Here is a 7,358-nt window from a genome sequence, read left to right as displayed (position 1 = left end):
TCTGCATTCCCTGGACATACATCATCTGCCTGACCCCCTGAGATTTGGGAGGCCAAGGAGTGTGGAGCCAGGGCCAGCGTGTTGGATCACACCTGCAGCAGCCACGGGGTTCCCAGTAGCACCAGTCCTGCACCCATGTGGTGCTGTCACAAGTCCAGTAACACCACTGGGAATAAGAAAGATGCAAAAGCTGCTTAGGAACATCTCCCCTCCCTTCCTAAACATGTTATTAACTATTTCCTAACGTGACATCGAGCGGGAAACCCGGTGCCTGGCTCCAGATGTGACTGAAAACCTAAGGAAACTTTCCAGGCTGAAAAGGGGCCCAGAAAGCAGTGTGAGCCATGCAGAAACTCGCCTTGTATGTCACGTCCCTCCGGCTCCAGCAAGGGTGTAAATGCACACTTCAGCCTGCTAAGACAAAGTGCAGACCTTTGTCCTCCTCGTTCTGCCTGCGAGAGGACTGTCAGCAGCCAGACAGTCCTTGTGGCAGCTCCACGTTGAAATTTAAACACTTCTGAGATCTACTTGTAACACTTTTCTGAGCCATCAGAAGCCAGGTCCGGGAGGAGGGTGAAGCTGAGCTGGCTGCAAGCGGGATTACAGCCGGAGCTATTTACTGGGTCTCTTCTAGCAGGCTGTACCAGACAGACAGAAATCCTGGTGCCACTTTTAGACCTTCCTGCCATGTTACCTGCATGTCTCACACGATTTATGGTTCCTTTTTCTTCCTGATAACCAGATCCATCTGTTACCCAGCCACTGAAAACTAGCACCCAACAGAGAGGTCTGGAGCGCGGCGCTGCCCAGTGTCTCTGTGTCTTGCCGACTGCACCGTGCCAGACGCAGGGTGAGGAGCGGGGCTGCCTCGGAGCCCACAGTTCACACCAGTGGATCGTGGTTTTCCCAGTCGTCCCCAGCTCTGAGGTCCTGCTGCGTGGCAGGAGGCAGCAGCTCCCACTGCTCCCACAGGGACTCGTGCTTTTGGGACCGGGCAGCTCGCATCCCATCACTGTTGTTGCAGGTTTACAGGGGGCACTGACGTTGCACAGTTGCAACCTGACACAAAAAGAGACCCGGGACAGTAACTCCCAAGTTTCCTGGGTGCTTCACTGCTGTGTGGACTCCATTTCTTTTCTGCAAGCTGCCTGCATATGGCTTCAGTGGAGAAGGTCTCCAGCTCTTGTCCTTCCTCCCACCAAATAATGTAATTTCTGGGATTCCAGGGCCATCATACGAAAGGGGGTTATGAACCGTGCTGCTCCTCAGTGGGAGCAACATCGCCATGTAAAGGCTCACACTGGACTCCGTGACGTCTGCACAAATGCTGGTGAGCAGAACTTGGCCCCAGGCTCGGCCCCAGCGGGTGCTGAGCTATCAAGTCATCTGGAATAAGAGTCTCCTTTTCAGAGCACTGCAGTTTTCTCTACAACGATGTTATCTTTGTTCCCTGGCTTCTGGCAGCAGAGCTGTTCACACATGCTATTAGCAGATGGCAGAAGATGTACGTGGAATTTGCTCTCAGAACATTTCTTCAAGCTAAAAGCATGTACTGTCCTCAGCCCTTTTCCAACCAGGGAAACAGCTAGTTAAAAGCAGAATCCAGCAGAGACCTCTCAAATATTTCAGCCTCCCTGCTGTAGTTTAACTACTCAGCACATACCCTGCAGTCAGAAATGCAGGGAGTGCATTTCTGTGGAGCCAGGCTCCTCCGTGCCCTGGTGTCAGCTCAGTTCTGGGATCAGCTGTTGGCGAGCAGCAGTGGCAGGAAGGCAGAGCCTAATGCTGATCCAGCCCTAGATAACAAACTTGCTTTGCTCCAGCGTCAGGAGCACAGGGTGCAGAGACCAAACTCCCCCAGAGGGGCACAGCTGGACCCAGGCACTGGGCAGCCAGTGATCTGTGTGCAGTGCAGCCACAGGCAGGACGAGGCAAACAGCATTGGGGGAAACAGGGGTTTTGTTGTGCTTGGGGCAAAACCCAGAATTTGGCATCTGGCTAAGAAAGGGAAGTAGGATGCATCCTACAGTCCCCACCGACCCCCGTGGAACAGCTTCTGCCAAGGGCTGTCGACACCCCACATCTCTCCTGATACCGACTCCTGAAGTTCAAAGCCAAAAAGCTACTTTGAGTCAGGTACATTTCTTTGCCCTCTCCTTCCCTTGCAGCAAACACAGCCAGTAAAATTCCCTGGAGAATTTCTCTCCTCCCTGAAGTCTCTTTTCTCGTTTGCCCTCTGTATAATCAGACCCCTTTTCACACCTGGGTGAGCCCAGAAAGTCATTTAGAGTGGGAACCACGTGAACCCATTCAGAGAACATCAGGTAATTGTGCCTTAGAGGCCTTTCTGAAGGTCAAATATTTCTGGGTAATTTTCCCAGCTACTTTCTTTGTTAAAGGACAGCCCACTCAAAAGGGGCGAAGAACAAGGTGGCTCTGTGAATCCACTGTCCCCACATCCCTGCACGTTTTCTTTGCCAGATCCCAGCTTCACAAGCCGCCTGCTTGTGCAGCACTCATGTCGGTCCCCACTGCCCAGAGAACAGCCAAGGGTTCTCAACAGACTCTTGTGCTTCTAAGTCACCTCCAAGTTTTGCAAAAGAACCACTTACTTTGCATTTGCATCATGATATGAAAAACAATCTAAAAATCAGCTCCGAAACACACAGAGAGACAGACAGACAGACCTGAGTGAGCCTGGCAATCCATGGGTGCTTCCTGTGCGATTTCTCCAACATCAAGCATTAAGGGAAGCTCACACTGCTGCTTTTCCTTCCAGGCTTCACAAATCTGGGTATTACCACAACAGACCAGTAAGTTCTGTGATAACAAAGAAGAAAGTAAAACATTTCTCTAACTGAACTGACAAGTGTTACAGCCACCAGATGGTTGCATTATCCCAACATCCACACAAAACTACACAAAGTGTTAAACAAACTTTATGTTCTTTAATATGTGAAGTTTCAGACAGAAGTAAATAACTTTGGTTTGTACTACAAATAGAAGCACAAAAGAACTTTGCTAAATCAAACCTCCACTCTAGGAGAGATTTTAATGTAATAAACTGGACTTGTCTGAAAACTGGCTGGTGATCTGAGCAGAACGATGCCACTTGGGCTGTAAACTCATCAAAACAAAGGCTGCTTAAACTGCAGAACCTCACACAACAAGGCCCTGGTCTGTCCCCACAGGAATCCAACACCAGTAAATAAATAGGCAGCGAGTTCCTGATCCCAAACACTCCAGTGTCGCTCCAGAGGCTGCAGAGGTTGTGCCGAGTGTGCAGGGCACAGGACGCCTCTCCAGCATGGAGCCGCTCCAGACCCTGGACAAACACCCTCTGTGGCATTGTGGTCAGACACATGTATCCGGGGGTGTGTGCTGCAATGGGCTCATTTTAAGTAAGAAAAACATGAATTCTGGCAAAGGTATTTGAGAAAGTAACGTAATGGACTGCGAGCACGCTCACTGCTCACCCCCAGACAGGGGAGCACGCTGGCTGCTGCAGGCGCCCGGGAGGGGCTGAGCTCTGCGCCCTGCACAATGAAAGCTCCACTTTTCATTGCACACTGCACCCTAACTGGGCACAAATCCTGTTTCCCTGTGGGCTCTGGGTGGGGGACATGGGGTCCTCCCCGCTTCTCACCCAGGAAGGCACAGGCAAGCCTCCCACCTCCTGAGTCTGCTGCCATGGCGCATCCACGTCCTCGGGGGAGGAAAGCCTTACCCCATGCAGCCCCACTCAGTCCCACTGCACAGAGCTTTACTGCTGTGTTTAAAACCCATCAATGCCAGAAACCCTCCATACCCCATCACAGAGTTAGCTCACACTCCTGTGCCATTCTGCTTGGGAGAGGAAGAAGGGAGCCTGTGCAAGACTTAACAAGTAGGAAGCTGCACAATGCCCTCGCAAGCTGATAAAGAGAAGGAAAGCCCAGGGCTGGATCAGGCCGAATTATGCTGGGCCCCTGGGGCTGTCAGAGCCAGGGGGATCCCAGAAAAGCCCTTCTGAAGCTTCCTCCTCCACAAATGCAGCATCCAGCCTGACAGTGATGAGGCCTGTGCAGCTTCCAGCTGTGTGCTGGGAACTGCCCGCACACAGGGGCAATGCACGGCAAGGCCAAAGGTGCTGCTGGCTTAGGGAGGAAAACAAAAGAGCAGACTCGAGGCTGGAAGAAATCTGGTTTTCAGTGGCAACATGCTACTGACAGAGAAACTGCTTCTTTCACTGGGTGTTCCTTGGGGGTGCTGCTGAGGGGCTCTGAAGAACAAGGACCACTGGCAGCTCTCCTGCGAAGCCTGCAAGGCTTTCTGGGCTCCCCAGGTGACGATCGCTGGGTTCCTATCTGTGTGGCCAAGTGCCAAACCAAAGTCACTTCCTGTCATCTAAATCTATCGCTGCTGCTCTCCCTGGGCACAGAGTCATTAAGGCTCATATCAGCTGTACTGGGAAAGTGCCATCTGCCCTACACCTGCTCACATCTAGAAAACCAGTGTTTATTCACAACGGTTGCCCCAGATTTGAGTTGAAGATAAAACTCATGGTTCTCAGGGCATGTGGATGCTTGCTTGACCCATTTGTTGCTTATGGAGAGGCTGTCAAAGACACAAAGACTGGAAAAGCTCAAGGATGTCCTCTGGGGACAGGTACTAAAGACAATAAGATCACAATAAAGTGGAGCAGTGTGGTGCTCCTCCTTCCTCCTGCCTGTGGCCCCATGCCACTGAGCTCTGTCAGTTAACTCCACACAGCGTAACCCTTGTGAGCTGTCCTCACTGCAGGAACATCTGCTTCTCTCAGGCAAAACCCTGCTCAAGTCCAGCTGCACTGACTCCTCTGCACAGAGCTGCTCTGGAGAGCACGGGTGCCTCAGGCTTTAGGCTCTGCAAGGGGCAGGGACACAAAACTTGTCTGAGGTTCATGCAGCCCAAGAGTGTCTCCAGGAGCTGCCATGATCAGCTCCTCAGGGAAGGGCTGCTGAACCCCACAGCACTGACTGGATCACTTTGGCCGCTTTCTTGCAGACTATTTCAAAGAATTCCAGAAGAGGCATCAGACCTCAACAGTGTTTCCAACCTTCTCAAACTATTCGCTGTTCCCAACATTTTGCAGACCACAAAGGGACAGAGACAATAATTACCCCAGTGTGGTACCTTGGTTGGTAAAAGGCTCAACATTAATCAGTGGGTTCATCAATGGATTACCTTTGAAGCCTTTTAGCTGCATCTGCTGACCTCCATTTCCCAGCCATCAGCGCTGACTTAGCGAGATCCAGTTAGCTGAGCAGTGCCAGTTTCATTCTTCTACAACTCCTGAGCAGAAAAAAACATAGTTTGGGAGATTCGTTACTCAGCTTCCTGATTTGCTGCTGCTGGGCTGGCAGCTGAGGTGGGGAGTGGTCCTTCTGCTCACCCAGGAAGCAGGTGGAAAGGACCTTCCTTCCTCAAATGCCTCCAGGGCAGGTGTAGCCCAGGGATCTCTGGCATTTTGGGGCTGTGCCTCCCTCCGTGCTCCTCTTATGCCTCAGCCATGCAGCTCCCTGGACACGTGCTGGGACCAGCACTGAGCGTCGGGCAAAGACAATTCCTGAGGAACCCTGTCTGAGACCTTGGAGAAACAGGACTTAATTAGGAACCTCTCACAGGCACAGACATGTGCATAACGCCGACACCAAGATGCGGCCCCACGCAGCAGTCACAGGGCGACACCAGCCACGGAGCCGCGTGGTTTGCGTGGGCTGGGGAGAACCCTGGGGGCCACAGGAGATGCTGGATGAGCTGGAGCTGCTGGGCTTCAGGATGGGGCTGCAGGGGACACAGAAAGGGACCGGGTGCTCCTGGGCTGGGGCAGCGCTGACAGTTCCACCCTTGGCAGCAGGAGGGCAGCTGGAGGAGTGTGCGCACTACACCGGACCCTCCCCACTTGTCATCGACATGGGGCTCACCGCGCACTGACAGCCAGCTTCCCTCCTCCCCTTGCTGCTGCTGCCTGGCTCTGGCAAGGAGCAGAGCCCAAAGGGATGGCTGCAGGCTGCACCGCACCTTTTGCAGCTGCAGAAAGAGCCACCAGCCCTGTCCCGCAGCGAGCGGAAGGGAAACCCTGTCTGAGCTGGGCTGTGCCAGAGCATCCCGAGTGGCAGCCCCACACGATGCGACACGCTGGGGCTGTGGGTGCTGCTCTGATGGGTCTGGCTAAAGCTGTGGGCACAGGACATCACCCAGCCTGCACTGCTCAGCATCACTCGCTGCGTTACCACTCCACAGAAGTACACGTTCTCTAAGAAATAAGAGAAAGTGTGTTACACCTCGTGAGTTCTAATATTATAGCTGCCCATCACACACACACACCTGCAGTTTCCTCTACTGAAGTGCAAGCACAACATCTTTTAATCAGTCCTTCCTGCACAGGTAAAAAACAGCTCTTTGACGTGCTGTACTCTCTCCCTTCATACCTGCTTTGATTTCTTGATGCAAGTCAAGATCCACTCCAACTGCATTTATCTTGTCTTTGTGTTTGGAATGAATTATTTCCTAACAGGCACATGGAGATCTATTTTGAGTAAATAGGAAATTCTATAATTAGAAAAAAAAAATGGAGACAAGTTGTTTGCCCCCATTAATAGCAGTCTAAACCTAGAAAATATATGATACAGCAACGTTTATATAACATGTATGTGGCATTTGTTAAAGACACACTGTCCTTTGAAATCATCTATGTTTAATTACTGGGTACTGTCTGTGCATTTTCAACTCGTAAATCACACTTTTGAAGAACGCTGGGAATCAAGTAGTCTCTGTGAGAATGGATGGTACCCAGCAGAGTGTTGCATCTACACCAGAGCCCTCCCTCCCACAAAGTGTATTTATTTCCTACAGTACTTGGTGGTCTGGGGCCGAAATGCAGCCCCAGCTGGAGGAGCTCCCTGGCTCTCGCTCCAGCTGTGCCCTCAGGCAGCCCAGGGGCTGAGAGGGTCTTGGGTCTCAGGACAGGAGTCTGACTTGAGCAGGGGCTGACCTCTCCCTCCCCCTTCTCCCCTTCTGCCCCTGACAGCAGCGCCGAACTGGCCCTTCTGAGAGGAACGGGTTCCCCCTGTAGCTGTGGGTGCCCTTAGTGAATGGCACGCTGGGGTCTCCGGTGGGGCAGATGCCGGGAGTTCTCTTCAGCATCAGTGAGGGCTCAGAGGACAGGCTGCCCCAAGGCAGGGGGAGCAGCACAGCCCCCAGCTGCTGCTGGCCAGAGAACCTGGCTCAGAGTGGAATGACTGAGTATTAATTAGGATTAGAGGGAAGTAACTGGCTTAGTCCAATATGACAGCTGTGCCAGAGAGAATGCCACATTTCATAGCTGCGATCCCTCC

General features: G+C 52.3%; 1 long non-coding RNA gene across 1 annotated transcript; it reads right to left on the bottom strand.

Annotated features, from left to right (window-relative positions):
• Positions 1-1,468: 1,468 nt before the first annotated feature.
• LOC311194393 lies at positions 1,469-5,293 on the bottom strand. Its single transcript, XR_014617446.1, has 3 exons — positions 5,206-5,293; positions 2,688-2,820; positions 1,469-1,564 (listed from the first exon to the last, which is right to left on the bottom strand). It is a non-coding gene; the product is annotated as an uncharacterized lncRNA (long non-coding RNA).
• Between the last annotated feature and the right edge of the window lie 2,065 nt (positions 5,294-7,358).

This window comes from Gallinula chloropus (assembly GCF_964237585.1).
Source record: "Gallinula chloropus genome assembly, chromosome: 8".
NCBI classification, from domain to species: domain Eukaryota; kingdom Metazoa; phylum Chordata; class Aves; order Gruiformes; family Rallidae; genus Gallinula; species Gallinula chloropus.
Note: the sequence above shows the minus strand (reverse complement) of the source record. Positions and strands in the feature narration are given on the sequence as shown.